Consider the following 24,572-nt stretch of genomic DNA (forward strand, 5'->3'; position numbering starts at 1 on the left):
TCTGTCATACCGAGTGAAGTAAGTCCGAAAGAGAAAAACAAATACCATATGCTAACACATATATATGGAATCTAAGAAAAAAAAACCAAAAAGGTCATGAAGAACCTAGGGGTAAGACGGGAATAAAGACACAGACCTACTAGAGAATGGACTTGAGGATATGGGGAGGGGGAAGGGTTAGCTGGGACAAAGTGAGAGAGTGGCATGGACATATATACACTACCAAACGTAAGGTAGATAGCTAGTGGGAAGCAGCCGCATAGCACAGGGTGATCAGCTCGGTGCTTTGTGTCCACCTAGAGGGATGGGATACGGAGGGTCAGAGGGAGGGAGACGCAAGAGGGAAGACATATGGGAACATATGTATATGTATAGCTGATTCACTTTGTTACAAAGCAGAAACTAACACACCATTGTAAAGCAATTATACTCCAATAAAGATGTTAAAAAAAATACAATAAAAAAAAAGTCGGCCCAGGGAAATTGATTCCATTCGGAACTCCCTTTGTAGGACACTTCATCTTCCATTGTGACCTCTGTATTTCAGCAATTTCTAAAGCCCGAGGAAGTCTCATTTAATGTTTTTTCTCCACCCTGGCAGAAGGCTTTTTTAGCTCAGCTGAATGGTTCTGCTGACCTGTCACTTCCAAAGGCCTGAGGCTGGGGGTCGGGGGAGCCTCAAATCCCATACCCAACCCCAGGGAGTGGCTGGCCGGTGTCCACTCTGGTCCCCAACATGGGGAGGCCTATTCCCCTTTGCTCTTCCTTCCCCCTCCCTCTCCCCGTCCTGCCTTTTCTCCTCTTTCTTTCTTTTTTGATATTGACTTCCTTCCATTTTTGTCCCTGTCTTGCTCTTTCATTTCTCTTCAACGCCCCTCAACCCCCCGCGGTGCATAATCTTTCCTTGGGGGTGTATCCATCACTCAACAATCATGTGACCCAGCAGGTTACTCGGTCTCCCTGGATCTCAGCTTCTTTATCTGTAAAGGGGGGATTATAATGTGCGTTTCACAGGATTGTGACCAGGATTCCATAGTTATTTGTTCCATAGTCCCCAGGGAGACAGGGATATGCAGAGTGGAAGGGGGCCAGTGCTAGCCAGGCAGCTCTGCACAGGAGCCCCTGAACTTGGCACCAGATGAGGAAGGCACAGAGCTGCTTGTAAACCATGAGACAGGGTGATACTTTTTGAAGGAACAGCACTTTTCAGTTTACCAAGAGTTTTCGGAACCCATTACCATGCTTGATCTCCATGGCAATGCTTTGATGGGGATCGAGCAGGTAACCTAGCCTGGCCTGTAATGAGGAAACCAAGGCTCTCAAGATGTTAGTTATCCGTCCCACGTTACCCAACTCGAATCGCCTGTCCCCCGAGCCTGTGTAATTTTCTCCGCTGGATCATGGAATGGGATGCAAGCACGGCCCATCCAACTGACCCTCTCCCACTTGGCCTCCTGCCTCTCTCCTGACCCTGGAGTTGTAGTCTGGGGAAAATCAGGTTGTCCTGGGTCTCCCCAGCCCTCCAAGCCCCAGCTCCGTTACTGCGTCCTGTTTGAGATTTGAGAAGGGGTTGCAAGCTGGCCTCCGTCATTTCCCACTTCAAGGATCAGTCTGTGGTCCTGTAGCCCCAAAGTGAACTGAGTCCATCACCAGAGTAAACCTGACTTCCATGCTGGCCTTGACTCGACAGCCCATTTGAATGCTCTGCGCAGGCAGATGTTACTCTCAGCCGGATGGTCTTATTCTCCTAGAGTTGAGGAAACTGAGGCTCAGCTAAAGCTATCAGCCCAAGGTTCAGCTGAGACGAGAACCCAGGTCTGCCAGACTTCAGGACTGTTGGTTTCACGGTGTCAGCGACTGCCTCAAGGTCACCCAGCAAATTAGGAAATCATGTCTCCCTAGACCCCATTCCAGAACATTTGTTCATTCCATGCTCCACTTACGATAGTTTAGGGTTCTTGTGTGAAGCCCTGAGACCTAGATCCAGGGCCAAGTGGAAAGAAGTTAACAGTGAGTTTTAAGTCAAATTTCCACCAGCCAGGGTGGCTCTGTGGTGAAAGGGACAACCTTTGTGGTTTGCTTCCTGACACAGCTATTTGGGCAGGGGCACAGGTCACTTGCTGGAGATGCTGTGGCAGGAATTCCTGCATCTGATGTCTGGGTGGCAGTCAGGGCCCAGCCCGTTCCAAGGATCCAATGGTCCTCTGTGCCTCTTACTCCCAGCGATGACCGGGAGTTGAACCCAAGTTTACAGCAGCTGCTTTTCACAAACAATTGCCAAGGGAGTAGGAAGTGAAAAATTTTTCCCCAGAAGTATCTGGAATTTCCAGTGAAGCAGCACTTAACTGCTCTCTGTGGGTGAGGATATGCAAGACTCATCATGGCCGGAAGGTCCTGGGACTGACTAATTGACTCGGTTATTCATTTGGCAAACAATCTTAGGCATCTCTTCTGCCATCAGCCTTAGTCTAGGCTGTGGGGAGACAGCAGTAAACAAGATAACACTGTCCCCACCCTCTCGGCACTCACATTCTAGTGGAAGAAATAGATGAGAAACAGATGGGCACAATATTTGTCTGTCTAGTACTATCTCTTCTTTCCTCTGAGACTCAGAGAATAGTTTTCCATCTTCTTGCAGCCTGAAAAGCAATGAAGTACAGCAGAAAAGCAACAGAGCTGTGTTCTGAGGACCTAGCTGGGCTTGCGTCAGGACTGACCCTGATCTAGCTGTGAGAAGCCAGCAAGCGTCAGCTCTCTGTTGCTCAGGTTCTTAGTCTGCAAAGGGAGGACAGCAGTACCCACTTGGTACTGTCCTGCTCAGGGTCTTTCTTGACAAGGAACAGAGACCCACTCAAGCCAACTCAGGAAAAGGGAAAGGATGGCTGGTGATAACGAGGCAGGATCTTTCTGGGAGTCCACAGGCAAGAACCATAATGCAGCAGGACCTCGTGGAAACCCAGAATGGGAAGTTACCAGTAGCTAAGGCATCCAGGTGGTCTCTCTTAGTGGCCCTTTTTCCCTCTGCATTTCTACTCTGTCTTCCTCTCTGCTCACCCATTTCTTTTGCTTTTTCGTAGATCACAGTCCCACAAAGCTTTGACTTGCAAAGGCCCGTCCCCGCCATCCTGGCCTTCTTAATGACCTAACAGCTCATAATAACTCCTTTGGGTTTTTCTCCCCTCTACTAGCTAGCTACCCAGTTTCTGTTCTCCAAATCTAGGTCCCAATCCATGAAGGAGAAATTGAAGTGAGACAAACTGCAGGTTACTGAACAGCCAATCGTTGGACCATGCATGGAACAGGTGCCCACCTCTGGTCCAATCAGCTATGAGCACAGTGGGACCTGGTTACGTGATACAAAAAAATGGCTGCTACAGGTCCCCTGGTGTAAAACATGGTGGCTGTGTATGGGACAGCTTCTCTTAGAAGGTAGTGGTGGTATGTGCAGTCACCATAAAACATCTGGTACACACCTGCTCCTCCCAGGCTACCTTGACCAATTAAATGAGGCAGGTTTTTTTTGGTTTTTGTTTTGGGTTTTTTGTTGTTGTGGTTGTTTTAATGCCTAGCATACTGATTCCCTGTACGATGCCAGGCTTTACTGAATGAATACTCTTTGCAGAGGCCTTTGGTAAGATGCTGTGCAGATGTGAGGTGTGAGCATTGCTGTTGGTTACTGACAGAACTTAAACTTTGCAAAGGCTGGTTTGGCTGGATTTCAGCCAGTTGCTGTAATCGGGGAGCAATTAGCTTGGTAACCTTGTTGTTCCCTCAGCTATTGCGTTTCCCTGGGGCCTGGGGAGACGGTGCCTTGCGTGTGGATTTCTCAGAGTGCCTTCATGCTGTGTCCCTGCGTGAGGCTAGGGCTCAGCCTTGGAAATTACAGTCTGTCTCATCCTGCTGGGCACGATTGAGTAAGTGCCGTCATGTGTACTGGCCAATCCCAACAGCTGGCGGCCTCCCAGGCAGCTGGCCAGCAGGAGTGACAGGCAGCTCGAGGCTGCTTCTGCCTTCCAGGGGTTCTAGACAGAGGACAGAAGGGTGGAGAGTAACTCACATATGTTGCATCCCTATAGGGCCTGGATCTTTACATAGACCTTAACTTATTGTACCTTCTTAGCAATATTATCGAGGGAGCATTATAATCCCCATTTTACAGATGGAAGTAATGAGGCTTAGAGAGATTAAGTACTTTGCTCAAAATGGTGGAAACCAAGTGGGAACCCAATCCTGGCTGTCTGCGCTCCTTAGGGCATTGCAGTACTAGCTTACAAGCATTCAAGCCCGTTCTTTCTGAGCACATACTGTGTGCTATGTATTCACAGTGTGTTATGCCTTTTAAAGCTCTTTTCCCACTTACCATCCAGTACCCAGAGAAGCAAGTATACAGGATGGCTCTTGTTATCCGTATTTAACATCAGAAGCTAGAGGCCCAGAGGAGACTCAAGGCAGAGCAGGGCCTGCAACCCGATCCCATGACTACACATGTGGGGCTCTGTGGACCAAACTGTGCTTTCCTCCCACCCTTCAAGACACTCTTCCATATATAGGAGAAGGAAAATATCGAAAGGTAAAATATTGCATTTGTTTGTTTCCCGTTTCATTCAGATTTAAGTGATGTCATAGCACATATGTTAGTCAGACTTGGGTTCAAGTCCTGGCCTGCCAGTTACTTGTAGTGTGCTCACTGTGAGCTTCTCATCCACAAATGGGTGATAGTCCTTGTGACAGCACCTAGCACACCGCTCTGGAAGTTTAGACAGGGAGTCGGCAAAGAGGGCTTCTTAGAGGAAGTGGTTCCCAAGATGGCCTCCTTGAAAGGAAACTGCCTGTAAGACTTCATCCCTTGAAAGGAAACTGCCTGTAAGACTTCATCCTGTCATGGTCTAGTCATTTCTACCTGCCTTTTGAAAGACCCAGGAAACCGCTCGCAATCTTCTGGGTTGAGTGAGTCACTCCAACCCCTGGGTCTCTATAACTTAGAGACGGGAGAGGGAGCGGCAGGCACCTAGGCCCCCTCTTTTTCTCTGGATGTTCATCTTTCCCATCCTGTGCCTCCTCCAGGCTAAGATGCACAAAGGCCCTAAGCAAAGGGCTAAGGTGGAATTAAGCACATCCTTCTGTGGGCTCAGTGCTTACGGAGTCACTGCCATGCTTCAGGAAGTGCTTCTCAGAGTGTTCCGAGTAGCCTTCACAGGTCTTTAATCCTGACTTCAAATTTTGCCTTTCCAGCTAGGCTGAATAAGAAATGGATGCAATTGTGTTGATGGTTGGTCTAGAACAGGTGAGAAGACGCAGCCATTTCTTAGTTTGGATCTTCTTCGCAAAGCTAATCAACCTGCCTTGTAGCAAACTAGCTGTTTCCTAGCAACACCAAGTGATGTAGCAGGATGGCATCTATTTGGAATCTTCCTGAAGTGACCTGTTGACTCCCGTTGAGAGTGGCAGCCGTTGCCTTGAGATCGTGTTGCTTTGCCAAGGGGAGGGGCTTTCCCCAGTCATGTAGGCAGGATCCCTGGCAGGGTTCTGTAGCTGGGCCAGGCTGAACCAAATCCCTGTCATGCACTTGGACTTGTTTACTTCCTCATTCATTCATGGACTCATATAGCCCATCACACGATGACTGTGGACCACTATTCCAGGAAACTGTGCCAGACACTGGTGTTTCTAGGGAAACACCAGGCCTGGTTCCTGTCCTTGGGGAGAGACAGGCTTGTAACAGGTCCTGAGATATGTGCAATCATGAAGGCAAGAACAAAATCAAGCCTGGAGTTTATAGGAATATTTTTCAGAAGAGTTGTAAGTTGAACCAGGCTTTGAAGTATGAATGAGTGTCGTAGGTGTTGAAATAAGAATAAGGTATTTGTTGGAGGGGACAGCATAATGCAGTACCCTACAGGCATGAAAGAAGCAGTGGGAAGTTGGTGACATCACCAGTGAATCAAAAAAAAAAAAAAAAACTTTCCCTTGGGACTTTAATGGGTATTATTCAGATATGAGGTTCTGTCACCAAACAAGAAATTCAGGCTTAAATTTGAATAGATCTTTTTTAACGACAGGACTTTTCAGCCATATGCAACTTGCCACTGTTTATTGTGATTTTTCAAAATCATGAAATTGTAGCATTTTCTAGACTTAATGACACTTAGAGCATCTTTTAAGGGTAGGGTTCCTCGGAATCTATCTTGGAAAATGCTAAGCTACCTTATAGGGTTGTTTCCTGGGGATGGTTGAAGAGAGGCAGGGCCAACTCCTGAGGGGCCTCTGATAGCATAGAGCGAGGATGGAATTTTATCCTGAAGGTGATGGGTAGCCAAGGAAAGATTTTCAACAGGGCCTGTATTATAAAGTACTCAGGGCACAGAGGGAAAATGGGCCAGGGAGGGGAGCCTGGAGGCTGGGATTCCAGCTTGGAGGCTGTGTGATAGTTACTTTTTGGTGTCTCTCTCTGTGGACATGTAGGCATCCTCTGGCACCTGGCCTAGGTCAGGGGATTCAGCCCTAACCCAAGACAGTCACACTCAGAGACGTTGAGGACCTCCAGCCTAGCCCACACTGAGGTCCAGCTGAGTTCTGCTGGACAGCATGTGACAATGTAAGGCATTCCCATGTTTAGTAGCAGTTCTTTACTTGGAAGGTGGCTGGGACCTGCTTATTGGTTCTGGTGCTTGTTTTTGTTAGAGCTGTCACTCTGTCTACTTTCTGCCACAAGCCCAGTTAGGTAGTCAATGGTGTTTGCCATGTTCAGTGTCGATGTGCTCAGGAACTACAGCTGACTTACACAGATTATTCTTTGTGCTAAGAAAGGCAGAAAGAGTCACCAGGATATTGGATCAAAGACAGTAGTCCAAAGCAATAGTCCTAGTCAAAGGAGAGGAAATTTAATAGGTATGAAAATGAAACCCATTGGGAAAACATAAGCCCTGGAGTCAGACAGTCATGGACCCATATCCCAGCTCCATGACTTGCTGGATAATCATAGGCAAGTCACTTAACCCCTCTGAGCCTCACTTTTCTTTCTGGAAAATGGAAATAGTCACATGAATTTTAAAATGTTTGTAAGATGTTTTGCATATAAAATTGGCTCAGTAGATATCAGGGCTTGTTCCATTTTTCTTGGGTCTTTAAACTCAACATCCCCAAACCAGACATGGTTTAGTAGCAGCAGCTGTGAAAGCAGTCTTCACGGTTTTGGTTGAAAAGTTGCTTGTGGGAAGGCCTCCAGAAAAGCTGATATGAGCATGGGCTCCATCAGGAAAAGGAGAGAACCCAAGTCAGGCAGGGGATACTCCCAGCCACGTGCTTGTTCAGGCTCTGTTCAAAGATCGCCTTCCATTCCAGGCAATAACTGTAATAGGAACGTTGACACTTGTTGGTACTAACAAGTCAGGGAAGGAGAAGGGCCCAGAAACTTGACTATACAAAGAGTAGATGAAAGAGCGCACATGTCTTAGCCTTAAAAAGAAGATGATGGGAAGTGGTACGGTAGATGCTTCTGTATCTAGAGCCAGTGTCTGATATATAGTAAGTTCTCAAAAAATGTTTGTTGGTCGGGTGGGTGGGTGGGTGGATGGATGGATGGATGGATGGAAAGGTGGCCATGGAATTGGGCAGACCTCATTTTGAATCCCCTTGGCATCATACGCCAACTGTGACCTTGGGGATGGTATTCAGCTTCCCTGTACCTTAATTACACATAGTGATAGAGACGCCTACTGTGCTGTGCTCTTCTTTCTGAGGATTCAGTGAAAACATGTGTGTTAAGTTCTGAACACCGAGCTTATTGCCCTGGAAGTGTTCAATGAAATTCCTCTTTGTTACCCTGCCATATTCACTGCTGTCTGGTTGGCAAAGCCTGTCATGTGGCTGGGGAATTGGGCATATATCTCCAGCATTCCAGAGTGGGACAGGCAGGTGGAAGTTCAGGTGACTTCCTCAAGGTTAGAACTGCTTAAAAATGATTTCAGGTGTTGTCACAGGAGTGAACTTCATGGCCCTGGAGGAAGTGTGTAAGCTGAGGTTGTGGGCTGCTTGACCAGGACAACAGAGAGGTACAGACTGTATCTTCAACGTCTCTAATATTCAATCGTTGCGAAGTTCTTGGTCTCAACTTATCCATCTGTGAAATGGGGGTAAAACATCATTGGATCTCCAAGGAAAAGGAGGCAATGGGTGTGAAGAAGGCTTGCGAACAGTAAAGTAACAACAGGGGTTGGAAACCGTGACCCTGAGGCCACGCTGGGCCCTCAGCTGGGTTTTGGTGGGCCTGCATAATGTCGGCCTATTATTTTCTTAGAGATTTCACATGAAAGTTCAGGTTGTTCAACTTTTTTGAAAAAAAGAGGGACGATATGGGGACTGGGCCCTCATTTTCACCTGGCCACGTATTGCTGAGCTATGGCATGCCTCTGTAGTTTGCCACATTCCCTACCACTTCAAGTTGTCTCTTTGAAACCCAGGCCAGACCTGCTTTCTGGTCTCTAAAGACATTTGATTTGTACCCTTAGTTCTCTATGCTAAATGCTGGACTTAGCCTCGAAATCCAGCCTCTCTCACCTGGGAATAAAGCACTACAGCACCAGAGGGGCTGAAGAGGCAGCCTGGAGTGGTGGCTGAGGGTTTGGCTTCCGGTGCTGGGCTGCCTTGTGTCATGTCCCAGTTCTGCTACTTTCTTGCCGGGCTGATCCTGGTGAGTTACTTAATCTCTCTGATCTCAGTTTCTTCAGCTGTACAATGGGGATAGTAATCAAACCTGCTTTACAGCTTGTGTGAGGATCAAATGGGTACCTGGCTCTGAGTAAGTGCTTAGCAAACAGTATCTACTTGTTAAAGCAAAGCATCCTGTTATAATATGAATCATCCTTTCCTAAAGCTGGTTGGGTTTTTGCTGTGGTGCCCCTGAGCACCAAAACCTGAGAAGTGTTTCAACAACAGTGATTTCAGAACAGGTGTCCTCTCCGCATGAGTAGCAGAGGCTGCTGGGACTGCAGCCATTGTATGGCAAAGCGGGGATTCTGCCTGGAGACCCCACTGCCTCCGACTGAGCAGGAGAGGCTGGCTGGCCCTCTGAGGCTCCTCTGCCCCTTTGAGGCTCCCCTGCCTGGTAGTTGCAGGAAGCGCTGTGATTTACCAGGGCCATTAGGCTCTGTTTGACATCAAAAAATGTATAGCCTTCCCAGGGTGTGAGGTAAACGAATATGTCGCTTCCATTTGTATTACACTTCCGAGTGAGTTGGTGGGACTTTTTCCCCTCCTGTTCCTTTTTTTTTTTTTTTCTCTGCTCAGTTTATTGACACGTTGGGGAGGAAGGGGATGCCTCTTGACATGGTCTGCACGCCAGCTCTCCTCCTGACCCAGCCTGTGAGCCCACTCTGTCCTCACCGCAGCCCCTGGAGGTGAGGGCTCTTTTGGACGCCCATTTTACAGATGAGAAGGTGGAGGTGCAGGACGCTTACCTGGACTACTTGCTCTCACAGCCCTTGAGTAGCAAGAACGTCGTCCATACTCGGGACTCTGACCCCACGGCCTGGGCTCATAAATCTCTATCAGCCTGGGAAAAAAATGTTGGCCATGCAAAAGGGTAAAAAAAAAAATCACTTATCAGTCAGGGACAGGGCAGGCCGTCTCCACCAGGGGAACACGCTCGCCATTGTGCCGAGCACAGTTAGGGCTTTTTCCAGCCCGGCTGCCATGCCTCCATCCCTGCACTTCCCCTCACTTGGAATCCTTCATCCTAAACAGGGCGAGCAAATGCTCTTCCATCCTGGTGGGCCTCTCTTTTCCTCCTTCCTGGTCAGCAGAAGGAAAGCTCTGGCTCCCAACTCTTGCCTGGGTTTCACTCATGTTGTTTCCCCTGCAGAACTTGGCAAGGAAGGGGTGGCTTATGTGTCCCCATGGCTCCATGTGGCCCCTGCTGTTCCTGGTGACAGAGTGGAAACTGACCAGCCCTTGGCTGGGGTGGCCCCAGCAGCTGAGAATGTCAGTCTGACTGGGGCTGCTTGAATCCGGCTCTGCCACATATAAGCTGAATGAATTTGGACACATAGCTTAATGGCTCTGAGCTTCATTTTTTTGTCTGTCAAACGGGGTAGAAAAACATCACAGGGCTGATGTGAGGATCATGGGGTAATGCCTGTGGGCCCCATAGCTCTCGACTCTGCTGGCTGTTATATTAGTTCCCGTTTGATTCTCACAGTGACCCTTGGGGAGTGTTAGTATCACCGTTCCATTTTGCAGATCAGGAAGTTGAGGTCACTCTGTCTTGGATTTGTCCTTTGTAAGTTCCATTTGTGTACCACCCTGAGTGCTGGGTGCTGAGGAAACAGGGAGGTCTAGGCCTGGGGTCAGCTCCCAGGGAGCCCAGAGCCTGGTGGGCGCCCTCATTCCCCAAAGCCTCCTGCCTTTCAGAAACTCAGGAATCCAGGCAATGGACAGAAGCTATGATTCTAGAGTGGCTTCTCCATCCTTCCTGTCACCGGAGCCCAAATCCTAGAAGTCACCCTTCATCCCTCCATTTCCCTCAGCCCACGGTCAGGCCGTTAGCAAGTCCTGCAGGCCTACCCACAGCCCAGTGGTGTGCTGGCCGCCTCCTGTGGCTCACAAGAACGGATTCTGCACAGCTCTTTCCAGCTCTGCTTTCCTGGATGTCACGCTGAAATCAGCAATGGTGGGAGTATTTACACCACAGAAATTGGCAAACTGGACTTTTTTCCCCTGAGAGCCACTTATTAAACATTTATCAATGCCATAACCCGAATCTCTCCACTTCCCTTTATTTCCATTTCTGCCATTTTAGCAGAAACCACTTCCACCTCTTACTCAGCGGGCTTTACATGGCTCCCCTGCTTGCCCTTCTACTACCCATTCCTACAAGGCAGCTGGAGAGACCTTTTAAAAATGTAAGTCAGCTCCTGTCACTCCCTTCTGTAAAAACCTTCCTGTGGCTTCCTGGAACCCTCAGAATAAAAACCAAATGTCTTGCTGAGGCCCACACAGCCTACTCTACCTTCCCTGCCAACTTCTGATCTCATCTCCCCATCTCCCCTGTTAACCTGGCCTCCAACACGCTGGGCTTACTGTTACTGGAAAAAGCCAGCACCTTCCCACCTCAAGGCTTTGCACTTCTCCTGCTTTTGGGAGTACTCTGCCCCCAGGTCTTTGCATGGCTGCTCCTTCTACTTTTCCAGATCTTTACTCAAGTGCCACCTCCTTGGAGAAGACTTCTTTGATCACCCCTCCCTCCCAATATAGACAAGTCCACCTGCCTGCCTACCCCTGCACCTGCCCCTAGTTATTTCTATGGTAGCTCCCCAGGCCTTCTATTTCCTACTTCATTTGCCGTCTCTCCATTGAAATAAAAGCCTCACGTTGTCTGTGACTGAGGTTGGGATATCAGAGGTGCTTAGCAAATATACCTGATGGATGAACGAATGTCTCACTTTTCCAAGAGAAGGCACTCTGGAGAAGGTCTCTCCCAGCACTGCTGAGCCCAGGGTACTTCAGTGGAAGTTCTGGCTGTATGTTGGGATGGGTCTGAAAGAGAAAACAAAGGGAAGAGACGTTTTGCAAAGGAAGTTTTTGAAACAGTTTCCCCATGCCTATGGTCCCTCTGGGTGACAAAAGGAGCTTGATCAGGTCATGGGGCTGTCATTAAGCGCCCTGAAGCATTTGCTTCCTAAATTGTGTGCCTGGGAAGCATTTTCCCTCCCAGTCCATATGGACAGAGCCTGAAAACCTTTAGCTCTCAGGCAGTTTCCTACTTTAGTGACGTTTAAAAGACAGTGGTGGAATCGCCCCTTTGGAGACACACAGAGGCCTCTGAGGTCCCTGGGTGCAGATCACTGGGCTTACATTCCTTCCCCAAGCTGCCTTTTACCACCACCCCTTCTTCCACTGGTTTCTTAGATAGATCTGGTTTTGTACAAATGCCGTAGTACTTGGGTGAGTTCAAAAAAATCTCATTTGAAATTCTGACTCTGCCTTTTTTGCATTTATGAGTGGCTTTGGGCAAGATGCACAAATTCACCAAGACTCAGTTTTCCCAGCTGTAAAATGGGAATGATAATGGGACTAAACACAGGATTGCTTCACTCACTGTGAACTTCAAGTTGAAATTGACTTAAACTCAATGGGCTAATCAATGTGAAAGTGTTTTCTACAGAAAGTTTGTTGTGCCAGTGGTTATGTATGAATTGATAAATTGCAAAATGCCCCTTTCCAAGATTCTTTTGCTACTGGCCCTAAACTTTCATTTATTGCACAGGAGTGAAATGAAAGATAATTGACTTGTAGACCTTCCTCACTGATTCAAATTAAACTTCACTGTCATCCAGCGGTGAAACCCTTGGCTTCTATCTCAATCATAGTGTTCTATTTCTGTAGAAATACTGTATCCATTAAAATTATCTATTTCTGTGGCACTTGAAATTGTCCACATAGTCTTTCTGCTTCACCTTCTGGCTGACTTACATAACCTCACTTCACCAGGGCTGGCGGGAAAATGTCTGAGTGCTTGCGAAGATTAATGATCTGCTTTAAGTATTAAGACCTGCGTATAGTTCAGTTCAGGGCAACCCCTCTCTTTTATTGAGCATCTGCTACAGCCAAAGCGTTAAAGGGAAGAGAGAAAACTAAGATGGGGCCCCTGCCCTTAAGGAGCTTGAGATCCAGGGTTTTTTTTTTTTTTTTTTTTTTTCTTTTTTCACTGGTTGATTAGATTGTTTCCTAATTTCTTCCATGGTTGATAGGTATTTTCCCAAACTTACTATATAACTAGCACTGGGCTGTGGGGACAGGGAAGAATGAGACCCAGCCCCTTCCTAAAAGGAGGTGTCTGCCTGGCTAAGGAGACAGTCATGAACATGAAAAGCCTCCAGGAAACGGGGGAAAGAGACACAGTTGAGTGGGAACCCAGTGTGGGGCACCAAGTTTCATGGCTCTCGGTCAGTGTTGAGATTCTGATGGGAGAGGGGTGGGTTATAAATCCCATGCCTGGTGGGTAGTTGCTGTTGGAGAATCCAGCCTCAATCTGGCAGCAGATGGGACAGGAAGAGGGGATGAGACACATACAAGAAAGTGACAGTTTGTCATCTAGTACAGTAAGTGCTGTGGGAGACAAATGAGCCAAGAGCTATGGGACTTCAGGTGAGGGGGGTTTGCTTTGGACTGGAGAGTCCAGACTGGCTTGGCAGAAAAGGAAGCCTTTGGGGAGGGCGGTGAGGGTCAGATGGACACCTGATGGGCAAGGATACGATGGGAAGGGCTTCAGGCAGTGACACTGAGCAAGGCACCACGTGGGCCGAGTTGTTGGGTTAACCTTGGGTGGCCCATGGGCTGGGTTACGTATAACAGGAGAGTGGAAAGGAGATTGTGGAACCTTAGTCATAACGGCCTTGCGTGTCCATCCAGGAGCTTGTAGTGTATTCTCCAGGCAGTGGGGAGCCCAAGCTGGATTTTGAGCCAGCTTCTACTTCAGAGAGGTGGGACTTTAAAAAAAACTTGTTGGTTACACTATATCAGGCAGCTTCTCCCCACACAATATGTTCCTGGGGCGAGACGCACGTTTCCTCTCTGCGGGTGGTGGTTAATAATAGGCGCCGACCCGAAGCGGAAGCAGGAGAAGCACGTGGAGATGCAAGCAGGCACACGTTTAATGAGTTCACAGAGCTGTTTCGTTTCCTAATTTTCACACACACCCCCACCCCTCCCACCCTGGTGCAAAAAATTCCCTGATGGAGCCGGCATCTCATGATCCCTTGAGGATGGCAGGAGCCTCAGGGGGTGGCGGTGTAACCTCTGCTGGGGGCTGTGGAGCCGTGTGGGTGCATCCTTGTAGGCGTGGGAGCCAGTCACTGGGCATCCGCATCCCTGACCTGGGGAGGGTAACGCAGCGACCATAACCTCCGCTCACCGAGTGCCCTCCAAGGACGGGGCAGCAGGGCTTCAGTTCACACTTAGCACCGTCTTGAAAGGTGGGCATTTGACAGAGGACGCTGCTGTCCAGAGGCAGCGCATCCGTGTCCACGCTTGCACGGCTGGTCGCTGAATGGCTGGGAGGTGGAGTCAGAATTACACCAACCAGACGTTCTATTCAGAGCAGAACATGAGCCAGCAAAGGACAAAGCAGAGGGGAACCGTCATGGTCTTTCAGTTCTGCTGTGCATCCCAAATCCACCTTGCTTCTCCTCGACGGTAAAATGGATGTGGTCATTCCTCCTTCACAGTAGCCATGACGAGGTTAAACGAGCCAGTCTGGCCCCCATCAGGCATCCGCAGATGTGAGCTTCTCCTGGGGAGTCACTAAGTGTCAGGAGGCCGGGATCCCCACCCCCCTGGCACAGGACAGCACTCATTCTCAGGACAAGGCAGAGCCGGCCTAAACCAGCTTTTCCCTGTAACAGCCTCTCTCTCCCCCATCACATGCCAACCTGTACACCTCTCAGCGACTTACCCAGACAGGTAGATGGGGCAGGGGCACCACAGCGGCCTCCTCCCTAGAAAACCCATCACTGGCCATGTTTGCCCTTACTAGGACCTTCCCCAAGAATGGAAGAAGGCACAGAGGGGCTGAGCCTGTCCCCTGACAGTGGCCACTTCTGACTTCCATTTCTTGTGACCTAAGGCCAAGCAGCTGGTCCATCACACTCCTTGTGGTTCTGGAAATCACCTTTCTCACACACACTGTTTTCCTTCTGTGGAACCCTGGGGAGAGCAGCAGTGTCACCTGCTCAGGATATTGAGTCCTAAGTCCTGTACAGGGTTCTCCACAGGAATGGAAGCAATAGGGTGTATATATCTGTTTATGCATTCTTTATACATCGACATATATACATACGTACGTGTGTGTGTATGTGTGTGCACGTATACACATACACAGAGATCAGGAAAGAGAATGAGACAGGGACCAAGACAGAAATTTATTTTAAGGAATTGGCTCACACAGTTGTGGGCTAAAATCTGTAGGGCAGGGCCAGCAGGCTGGAGATCCAAGAAAAAGTTGGAGGTGCAGTCTTGGGTCCAAAATCTGCAGGGCAGGGCAGGGCAGTTGGAAACGTAGGCAGGATTTCAATGTTGCATCTTGAAGCAGAATGGCTTCTTCCTTGGGAAACCTCAGTCTTGGTTCTTAAGGCCTTCAGCTGATTGGATGAGGCCCACCTGCATTATGGAGGGTAATCTGCTTTACTTAAAGTCAACTGAATGTAAGTGTTTAGCATATCTACAAAAAGGTGTTCAGAGCAACGTCTAGACTAGCCTTTGAGCAAACCACTGGCGCCGTAACCTGACCAAGCTGACCCGTAAAATGAACCATCACAGTCCCTGAGAAGCTTGCTGTAGAGCGCAAAGCACCTTTCTTAGGAAGCTCAAGGGCCTGGTGAGCACCCACTTTGCTGAATTCTCAGACCCAGGGAATGAGTACCAGATGTGCAGCCAGAGAGTGGGCCAATGTTTCCGAGCAAGAGTCCCATGCTGGAGTGCAAAGAGCTTTCAGTGGATCGTTAGAAGGTCGGTTCACTTATCCATTTGCTCCTTTGTCCAGCCATCCAGCTGTCCATCCAGCTGCGTAGCCACTTTTACTAGATGCTGATTATCTGTTGAGTCTCAGGTTAGGCCTTCTGGGACCAGAGGTGAAAAGGAAAAGGCCACTGCCTTAAGGAGATGGGCCCATACGTAAACAATTACATTATAGTAAGTTCTCAGTACCAAACTGATGACTTCTTGTGGAAACTGTGCTCTATGGAAATTCCATCACCCTGGATTGAGGGTTGTTATGAGAAAGCATCTACTGTGCCTGTCGTTACAGCCCCGTGAATCTTAATCCTTTGTGAGCTGTAGGTGCATCTGAGAATCCAGCCCAAGCCATGGAGCCTTCCTTCAAAACAGTGCTCGCCCCAAGACATACCAAATGTTGTGACTGTTTCAGGAGGTACAGACACCAGGCGAGATCCCTCTGGTTGACAAGGTCCTCTTTATGAAGATTCTCAGAAAAATTTCACCTCTTCTCAATGTTGAGAATAAATATGTCTCTCCAGAGAAGTTGGCTTGTTTTTATCTTGTAAACACAGAACTGTGTGAACAGTACTGTCTCATTTTCCCTATAGACTCCTAGGGAACACAGGGCCAAACCTGCAGTCTGCCTGTTAAGAGAATTAACCTCATTCCTGGTGTAATTTTGGTTACGTCCTGCCTTTCTTTTTACTGTTTTATTGCTAACCTACTACCAGTTTATGCCAAACTGCTGTTTGTTGTTGTTGTGTTGGATTTATTTTTTTACTTTTTTGCATTTTTTTCTTTTTTTTTTTTTTTTTTTTTTTTTTTTTTTTGCGGTACACGGGCCTCTCACTGTTTTGTCCTCTCCCGTTGTGGAGCACAGGCTCCAGACGCGCAGGCTCAGCGGCCATGGCTCACGGGCCCAGCCGCTCCGTGGCATGTGGGATCTTCCCAGACCGGAGCACGAACCCGTGTCCCCTGCATCGGCAGGCGGACTCTCAACCACTGCGCCATCAGGGAAGCCCTTTTTGCATCCTTTTTAACTGCCTGAACACTCGGTTCTTTGGCAACAAGGCATTGTGGAAAGACACAGACAAATAACTAAGCACGATGACAGGTCCCACCTGGAGGAGCGTCCAAGGTGCTGAGACCACAGAGTAGAGAGCACCTGACTCCATCTCATTTGCAGGTCCCAGTGCAAATCAACAATGCAGAGCCCCTTCCGTAAAAATTAAGAATTTGAAGACAGCAGTAGCAGACCATTAAACCAAGCGTAGGGCTCTTCTGAACATGAGCCCTGTACCACTGCCCACATTTCATGCCTGCACATCCAGCCCTGGCTAGGAAGGAGGATTTCCAAGTCAGGTGACACTTGAACAAGCCGGAGGGAAGGGTAGAACTTTGCTAGCAAAGCACGGTTAAGGGGGGACATCCTGGCAGAGGGAGCAGCTGGTGCTAAGACACGGGGATGTGGGAGTTGAGTCGTGAGAGGGGATGTAGCAGGAGACGATGCAGGGGAGGTAAAAATAGGTGAGACCAGCCAGACTCTATAAATCACCAAGAGCCATGCCTGTTACCTGGAATTTATATCAATCTCAATCCCAGAGGGTCCGCATGACCCAAGACATCCTCATCTGACCTTTGCCCAACTCTCCCATGCAGCCTGATATTCCCACAATGCACTGGGACAGACTAACCCGTCATTGTTAATGCGAAATCCGTACACAGGCCTCTTAATACCTCAAGCTCCTGGCTGCCCCAAACTAGCTACTACGATGAGGAAAGCTGTGAGACACGTTTCACACTCAGTGTCCCACAGATTTTCTGTGACTTTGAGTCATCAGCAGGCGCCGTGAATTTCAGCTCCTTCAGCATTTTCCCAACTGTCCACGTTTTGCAGTTCCCTGCTTGTACAGGAAGTCACCTAAAGGCAGCCCTGTGACAAGTTGTTTCAACTCGTACATATGGCCTGCTCCCTCCAGCACAGTCTGCCCTTCTCCTTCCCAGCAAAAACCGAGTAGTTAACCCCCTTCCTCCCCCCTGTGCTTTCTTGCTGCTTTTAACATCGCCTTCTCTGATAAATCATTTGGGATGTTGTGCTATCAACGGCGATGCCATAAACCCTTTCTACAGATCCATAAACGAGATCATGCTCTAAGGAGAGCATTAAGCAGCGATTTGGGAAGCATTTGAGGCTGTTTATTTGCCTGAAAATATAACAGCCAGGGAGGTGGTGGAGACACACGGGTTGAGTCTGAAAGTAGTACTTTTTTCCTCCTCTCAGCTGAGAGCACATCTCACATAGGTCATTCCAGCCCCAGGCTTCTGGTGCATCCGGGCGGGAGGGATCAGAAGGCCCCTGCTTCATGGCCCTCACTGTCATCAGGGGTAAACCGAGGCTCAGAAAGGCCAAGGGACTTGTCTGTGGTGCTACGGATAGCAAGTGGTGAGCTAACCTCCAAGCCAGATCTTTTACTCCTGAGATGTATTCGCTGCTGGGATAAATGGTTCCAACCTCTTCAGCTGGGTGTCTCTGAGCAAGTCTCTTGACTTCTCTGAGCCTCACTTTTCTCATCTGTGAATTGGGGATGCGAACCACCTTTTCCTCAAGATTGATAAGAGGATGCTATGAGAAGTATTATTCAGAGCCACCTAGGTCCGTCCTTAACTGTGACCTTGGTAGGACTGTGGGCAGGTTGTATACCCTTTCTGAGCCTCAGTTTCCTGCTCTCTAAAATGAAGGCTGTTGCGAAAATTTAAACACCCGAATTTCAACAGTACCTGGAGCCTTGTAAGCACTATGTAAATGTTAGCTGTTCTCATTGTCATCATCATCCTCACTATTGTTGTCGTGGAGTAAGCAGACCTCTAGTAATTGTGTTTCCCCTTTTGTGTAGGCAGAGTTGCAGGGTGCCTAGAATAAGGGCTCTGGATGTAAACGAACATGAGTTTAAAATCTGGTTCTGCCATTGACTGCCAGTGTGATACTGGACAAGCTTCTCAACTTTCCCGAACCTTACTTTCCCCATCCAAGAGGTAGGGTAGCAATAGTTACTTTGAAGAGCTGCTGTGAGGACTGCAAATAACTCACCTGTCGTATTGTTTATGCTCACAAATTTATAATGGTGATTATATCTTTCTCGACTGCAATTTTGATTGATTTCAAAGTAAAATTCCTCCAGGCCAAGAGCCAAGCAGCCCTCCCCCTACCCTGCGTCTCTTGCTACAGGAGCGGTTGCCCAGAATTTAGGTAGTTTGCATCATGCAGCTGTACCTCGATAATTCCATGCAACGGAGGCATGATGAAAACGCAACTAGCATGCACAGCCCAGGGATCTTGGTTAAGCCGATGACTAGAGCCTCTGCAGGTAAACACCGAGTTCAAACACTTACATTCAATTGCAGTCCTGGGATTTTACCGAGGTAGGAGGCTGCAGAAGATGGGAGGAAGGGGAGCCAGTTGGCTGTGCCTCTCCCAGTGGGCTCTGGGTCCAAGCTGCTCCACTGAATGTGGGTGACATTCTTTCTGCCCTGCTGGGACCCTCCATCATAGTAGAAGGTAGGTGGGCAACGCATAGAGGGAGTGAGTGACCCTATAGGCCTCTTAATCACCAGGGAACCTCCACCCGGTGAGAACATCTTATCAGCCAACCGCATGCCCCATCGGGGTGCTCACCTAGTGTGGATTCAGGGACTAAAGTCGGGGCTGAGGGATGGGGCAGGTCGGGAGGCTGCTTGCTTGGCCTGGAATTTACACTCTTCGAGCATACAGTAGAGAATGTGGTGGGCATCCTGGACAAGATGTCTCTACTCACCTGCACCTTTGTGATACACAGATACGGTGTCCCACTCATATTAGCTATTTAGTTTGATTAAAGGAAAAGTTTGTTATCTGTTAGCACAGAGACACAAGACTTTAGATCAGGCTGCATGTTGCCGGCAGTCCCTAAGGTATGTCCAAAAGGGTCCATTCGGTGGAACAAAATTAAGCTGTAGATATTCGACTTTTTTTTTGCTTATAAAGATGGTGATTTTATGTGAATCTACTTCAGGTTTTAGTTGTTTGTTTAGTGCTGCCAAAGAAAGGAAGGTGCTATTCATTTAAACGCTTCCTTGGTGTTCTGTTGGTTCAGTTTAAGTCTCTGAATTCAGATGCATTAGCCAGCCCTTCTGAAATCTGCAACTGGGAGCAGCCCATCTCTTTACTCTTACTTCACAGATCACAGTGCCCTGAGGGATAACGGAGGTTCACGAACCAGTAGGTATAGTGCATTTCTCATAATATCAGTGTAACATTGTGGTTTAAGGAAAAGAGATTTGGAGTCAAACATTTCAGTAGTGCCACTGACTATTCTGTGACTCTAGGTGAGTTACTTAAGCTTTCTAAGTCTCAGCTTCCTCAGCTCTATCATGGGATGATGTTAGTCCCATCTACCTGATGGGGTTTTCGTCAAGATATTATATAAATGAGACAAGGCATACAAAACTCTCGTCACATGTTAGGCACTGAAATGCCACCAGTGTCAGCAACGATGCTGCTGCAGTCAGATACGCTTAAAGACTCAGGTAATTATATCCATGACAAATGGCCCCCCAGCCTCTGATCGTCCCCCCACCCCGCTATGGTAAAGGCCCCAAGTAATGGCAGAGCCCGCCAGCCTGGCTCACAAGCACCGATTGTTCCTTTTTCAGGGATGTTGTGAGCCAGTTATTAAACACAGCCATTACTTAAAAATCAAATCGTATAAATTTACACTTAAGTAAATTATATGAAAAAGGGAAAAATACTTGACATTCACCACTTGCTGATTATTTTAGTGCATTCTACTTTGCTGCCGAGGTTATTTACATCCATTTTGTCTGTGTGATGGAAATATTCATGATAGTTGCAGTCCTTCATCCTCTCCCAACTCCACTTTCTTTCTTTTTTTTTTTTTTAATATAAATTTGTTTTATTTATTTATTTATTTGGCTGCGTTGGGTGTTCGTTTCTGTGCGAGGGCTTTCTCTGGTGGCGGCGAGCAGGGACCACTCTTCATCGTGGTGCGCGGGCCTCTCACTGTCGCGGCCTCTCCTGTTGCGGAGCACAGGCTCCAGGTGCGCAGGCTCAGTAGTTGTGGCTCATGGGCCCAGGTGCTCCGCGGCAAGTGGGATCCTCCCGGGCCAGGGCTCGAACCCGTGTCCCCTGCATTGGCAGGTGGATTCTCAACCACTGCGCCACCCGGGAAGCCCCCGAGCTCCACTTTCAATGGCTCCACTTGGAGAGCTTGAAATCGGCCATGGTAGGAGTATTTACACCACAGAAATCAGCAAATGCTACAAATCAGGCTTGAGATCCAGTTAAATATTTAACTGGAGATCCAGTTAAATATTTATCAGCACACTTTGGGTAAAACTTACTAATAAAGTCAGCTGTTTCATTGTTGAACAAGTGCTGATGGTCAGAGAATTCTTTATTATATTGAGCTCAAATGTGTTCCTTCTTACTTGAATTCTACTTAGAATTTTTCAGTGATTTTTTTTTTTTTTTTTTTTTTACTGGTAAAAATACTAGTTTCTTAACTGGTGAAAATACTATCAATAAATACCCCGGTCTAAGATAATGTCTTGGCGCCTTTCTGTAGCCACCCTATTCACAGTACATGGAGCATGGGACACCCTGGAGAAATTATTGTTGTGTTAAGCTGACTGTCTTTGTATTCAGATCAGGATTTTAAAACTGTCATTTCTCAGATGGGACTTTTCCCTCTAAGCATTTACCAGTTTTAGAAATGCTTGAATTGTGATGTTGAAGAAATCCAGCCTTGAAGCTGAAAGGTACTTACATATTCCCACTTTGAGTAAATGCTATTGGACTGTAAAATCATTGACTGAATAAAGGGAAAGCAGGTCTCATTTGGGGCCACTGTGGAAATCCAGTGCCCTTCCAGACATCCATCTCTGTGAGTGACCAGCCATGCACCCAGGACAGTTTCTTCAGTGCCAGACAAAACCAGACAGAAATGTCAGCCTGCTTAGCAGCAAGACCCAGAGAGTTGAAAGCGGCAAGTTGGTAAAATAACCAGGAGCCCTTGGGGAAGAAGCTTATTGTGAAAGACTGAGGCTTTTGAGACTGAGGCAGAAAGGCAGCTGAACAAGATGACACTTGGTCAACTTGGTTGGAGTTTGGGACTTGACATGCTGGAGTTCAGATTCTGGCTGTGTTGCTCTGATGAGCTGTGTGACCTTAGGCAGGTCACTAAACCTCTCTGAGCTTCCATTTTACCATCTCTGAAAATAGGGATTGTAACACGCATCCTATTAATGTGTCAAGTGCATGAAATAAGATAAAGATATGAAGGCTCCAGAACATAGTAAGTACTAGTAAGCTACTCTACTTATATCAAAAGTCATGCCAGCTCACTTAGGGTTTGAGGGACTTAAACTGCCCCTGAAGAGTCAGGTACTCTCTTTGCATCAAAAAGAATTTGTCTTTAGAGGCAGTAGATATATATTACTTTGTCATTTTTTTATTTGAAAAATAAACTAAAACTGTCCCTGTTGGCTTTATCGTAGCTCATTACGGAAGAGATCGTGGTCTTAATTCTGCCATTTTACAGAACAAACACAAGTGTCAGTACATGGAGTTGTGTCTTCCTTGGAGCTGAAACCATGTGCAGGTGTTAACAAACTTTTGTCCCATATCGTGACCTTCAGGCAGAATTTCCCTAAGTGAGAGTACTGAGCTCAGTGTTTTCTAAACTCTACTAGCCTGAGAGAATATTATTTTAAAAGTCATTTTTGGTCATCTTCCATTAGACACCAATTTCCTAGGCAAAATCAAATGTAGAACACTTTTTTTTGCGGTACTCGGGCCGCTCACTGCTGTGGCCTCTCCCGCTGCGGAGCACAGGCTCCTGACGCGCAGGCTCTGCCGCCGTGGCTCTCGGGCCCAGCCGCTCCGCGGCATGTGGGATCTTCCCAGACCGGGGCACGAACCCGTGTCCCCTGCAATGGCAGGCGGACTCTCAACCACTGCGCCACCAGGGAAGCCCTGTAGAACACTTTTGTATAAATGAAAGAACAGGCTCGTGGCAAGAGGTTAATAACTCCTGTTGCCCGGTTCTGAAAGGAAGAAAAATCACGGTGTCACTTCTACTCTTGACATTTTGTTTTCTGTCACACCTTGAAGCAAACAAAATGTCTTTGCATTTTAAAGAGGCCTCCATTTCGTTCCCTGCAAAGTTCTTTAGAGCTGTGTCTCTGATTGTTTTGGTTGATGGTGAGCAGTGGCAAAGCTAAAAAACCTAGCAGGGGGGAGGAGGAACCACTGACTTCAAGTCATGGGCCCTCTCCACCCTCTGCCCCCCACCAGCTTCCCTGGATCTGGTAGGAGGAAACCATCGGAAATGTGAGGGATTTCTCAAGTAAAACAACTGTGTGCCTCAAGAAATAGAAACTGACTGTAAAGTTTGTTCTAAGGGTGGTATAAAATTTTGCAAAATGTCATTGACAAAAAAAAAAAAAAGGAAGGAAGGAAGGAAGAAAGAAAGAAAAAGGAAGGGAGAAAGCCAAAACCACTTTAAAGAAGTAACTCTACAGACATTAACACTCAAATCTGGTCTCCTCTGCCTTTTTTTTTTTTTTTTTTTCTATTTTTTTTACTTTCTCCACTGTTCTCTCAGCATCTACCTCTTCAGCAGGTCCAGTCTCTGTCTCATTCTCATTCTCTTCCTCTGTCGATCTATACCCTGTTTTTTTTTTTTTTTTTTTTTTTTTTGCGGTACGCGGGCCTCTCACTGTTGTGGCCTCTCCCTTTGCGAAGCACAGGCTCCAGAGGCGCAGGCTCAGCGGCCATGGCTCACGGGCCCAGCCGCTCCGCGGCATGTGGGATCTTCCCGGACCGGGGCACGAACCCGTGGCCCCTGCATCGGCAGGCGGACTCTCAACCAATGCGCCACCAGGGAAGCCCTATACCCTGTTTTATCCCACTGTCTGTGTCCTCTCATCTGGCTCAGAATCCTAGAAGGTATTAGATAAAAATCATCAGTGCTCCGGGATTAGGAAAAACAAGCAGGGTCTTTCAGACATTGTTTAAAATGCAGCTCATAGGAATAGACACTTCTTGGACCCTGCTCAGTATACCCATACATGTAATAACAAAACTTGCTCTTAGATGTGAAGAAAGCTGACATTTTTTATTCTTTTCTATACCATTCCATTTTTTCCTTTGAAAATGCTGTTTCCAAAGCATTAAATTCATTTCTTTACTTACACCAGCTAGGGATGTGATAAGTGACAGATTCTGATTCTTTAGGCCTGGGGCAAGGCCCATGATCCTGCATTTCTACTAAGCTCCCAGGTGGCACTGATGCTGCCTGTCTACAGACCACACACACACCTGCAACAGCCTGGTTCTTCAGCAGAGGGACTGTTCAGCACCATGGACAGGAGGCCCTCCCAACAAACCAACCAACCTTTGAGTCACCCTAAGTGTTTGGTCTCTCTGCAAGGCTTGTGACGCTGTTGATGCGGAAGCAGAGGAACTTCCCAGAGGCTGCCTGACCAGACAGAAGTGCTCTCTCCTTTCTGTCTCTCTCCCTGAGTGGTGAAACTCTTGGACCAAGGCCCCAGCCAAGCACTGGGGCACAGAGCACAGGGCTGGGGTCCCCTGAGGAGCTCTGCACATGGGAAATAGTCCAACTTATCTCACTTTCCTCCTGCTGCCCTGGTTTGCTCCAGGCCCTGCCTGGTGACTCACTGCAGCTCTGCCTTTATTTAAGGTCGTGCAGAAAAGTCTCAGAATGCCCTTCTCTCAGATCCTCCTTCTGATGAAGCCCTACTCCCACGCTACTACTCAGCTTAAGTGATAGGGGATTACCTTTGCCTTTGTCTGTGTTCCTATCACTCTTTGTATATAACTCTGTTGGAGCCCTAAGCATATATTATTAAACCATCTATGTGCTCCTGTCTTCCCCCTAAGAGGCCAGTCTTTCTTGGCCCTGGACACATTGGAAGGATGTCGGGAGCTTCTGCAAAATACTGATGCCCAGGTCTCACCCCAGACCAATTAAGTCAGAATCTCTGGGTATGGAGCCTGGGCAGAT

Source organism: Leucopleurus acutus (assembly GCF_964270905.1).
Source record: "Leucopleurus acutus genome assembly, chromosome: 8".
Taxonomy (NCBI): Eukaryota; Metazoa; Chordata; class Mammalia; order Artiodactyla; family Delphinidae; genus Leucopleurus; species Leucopleurus acutus.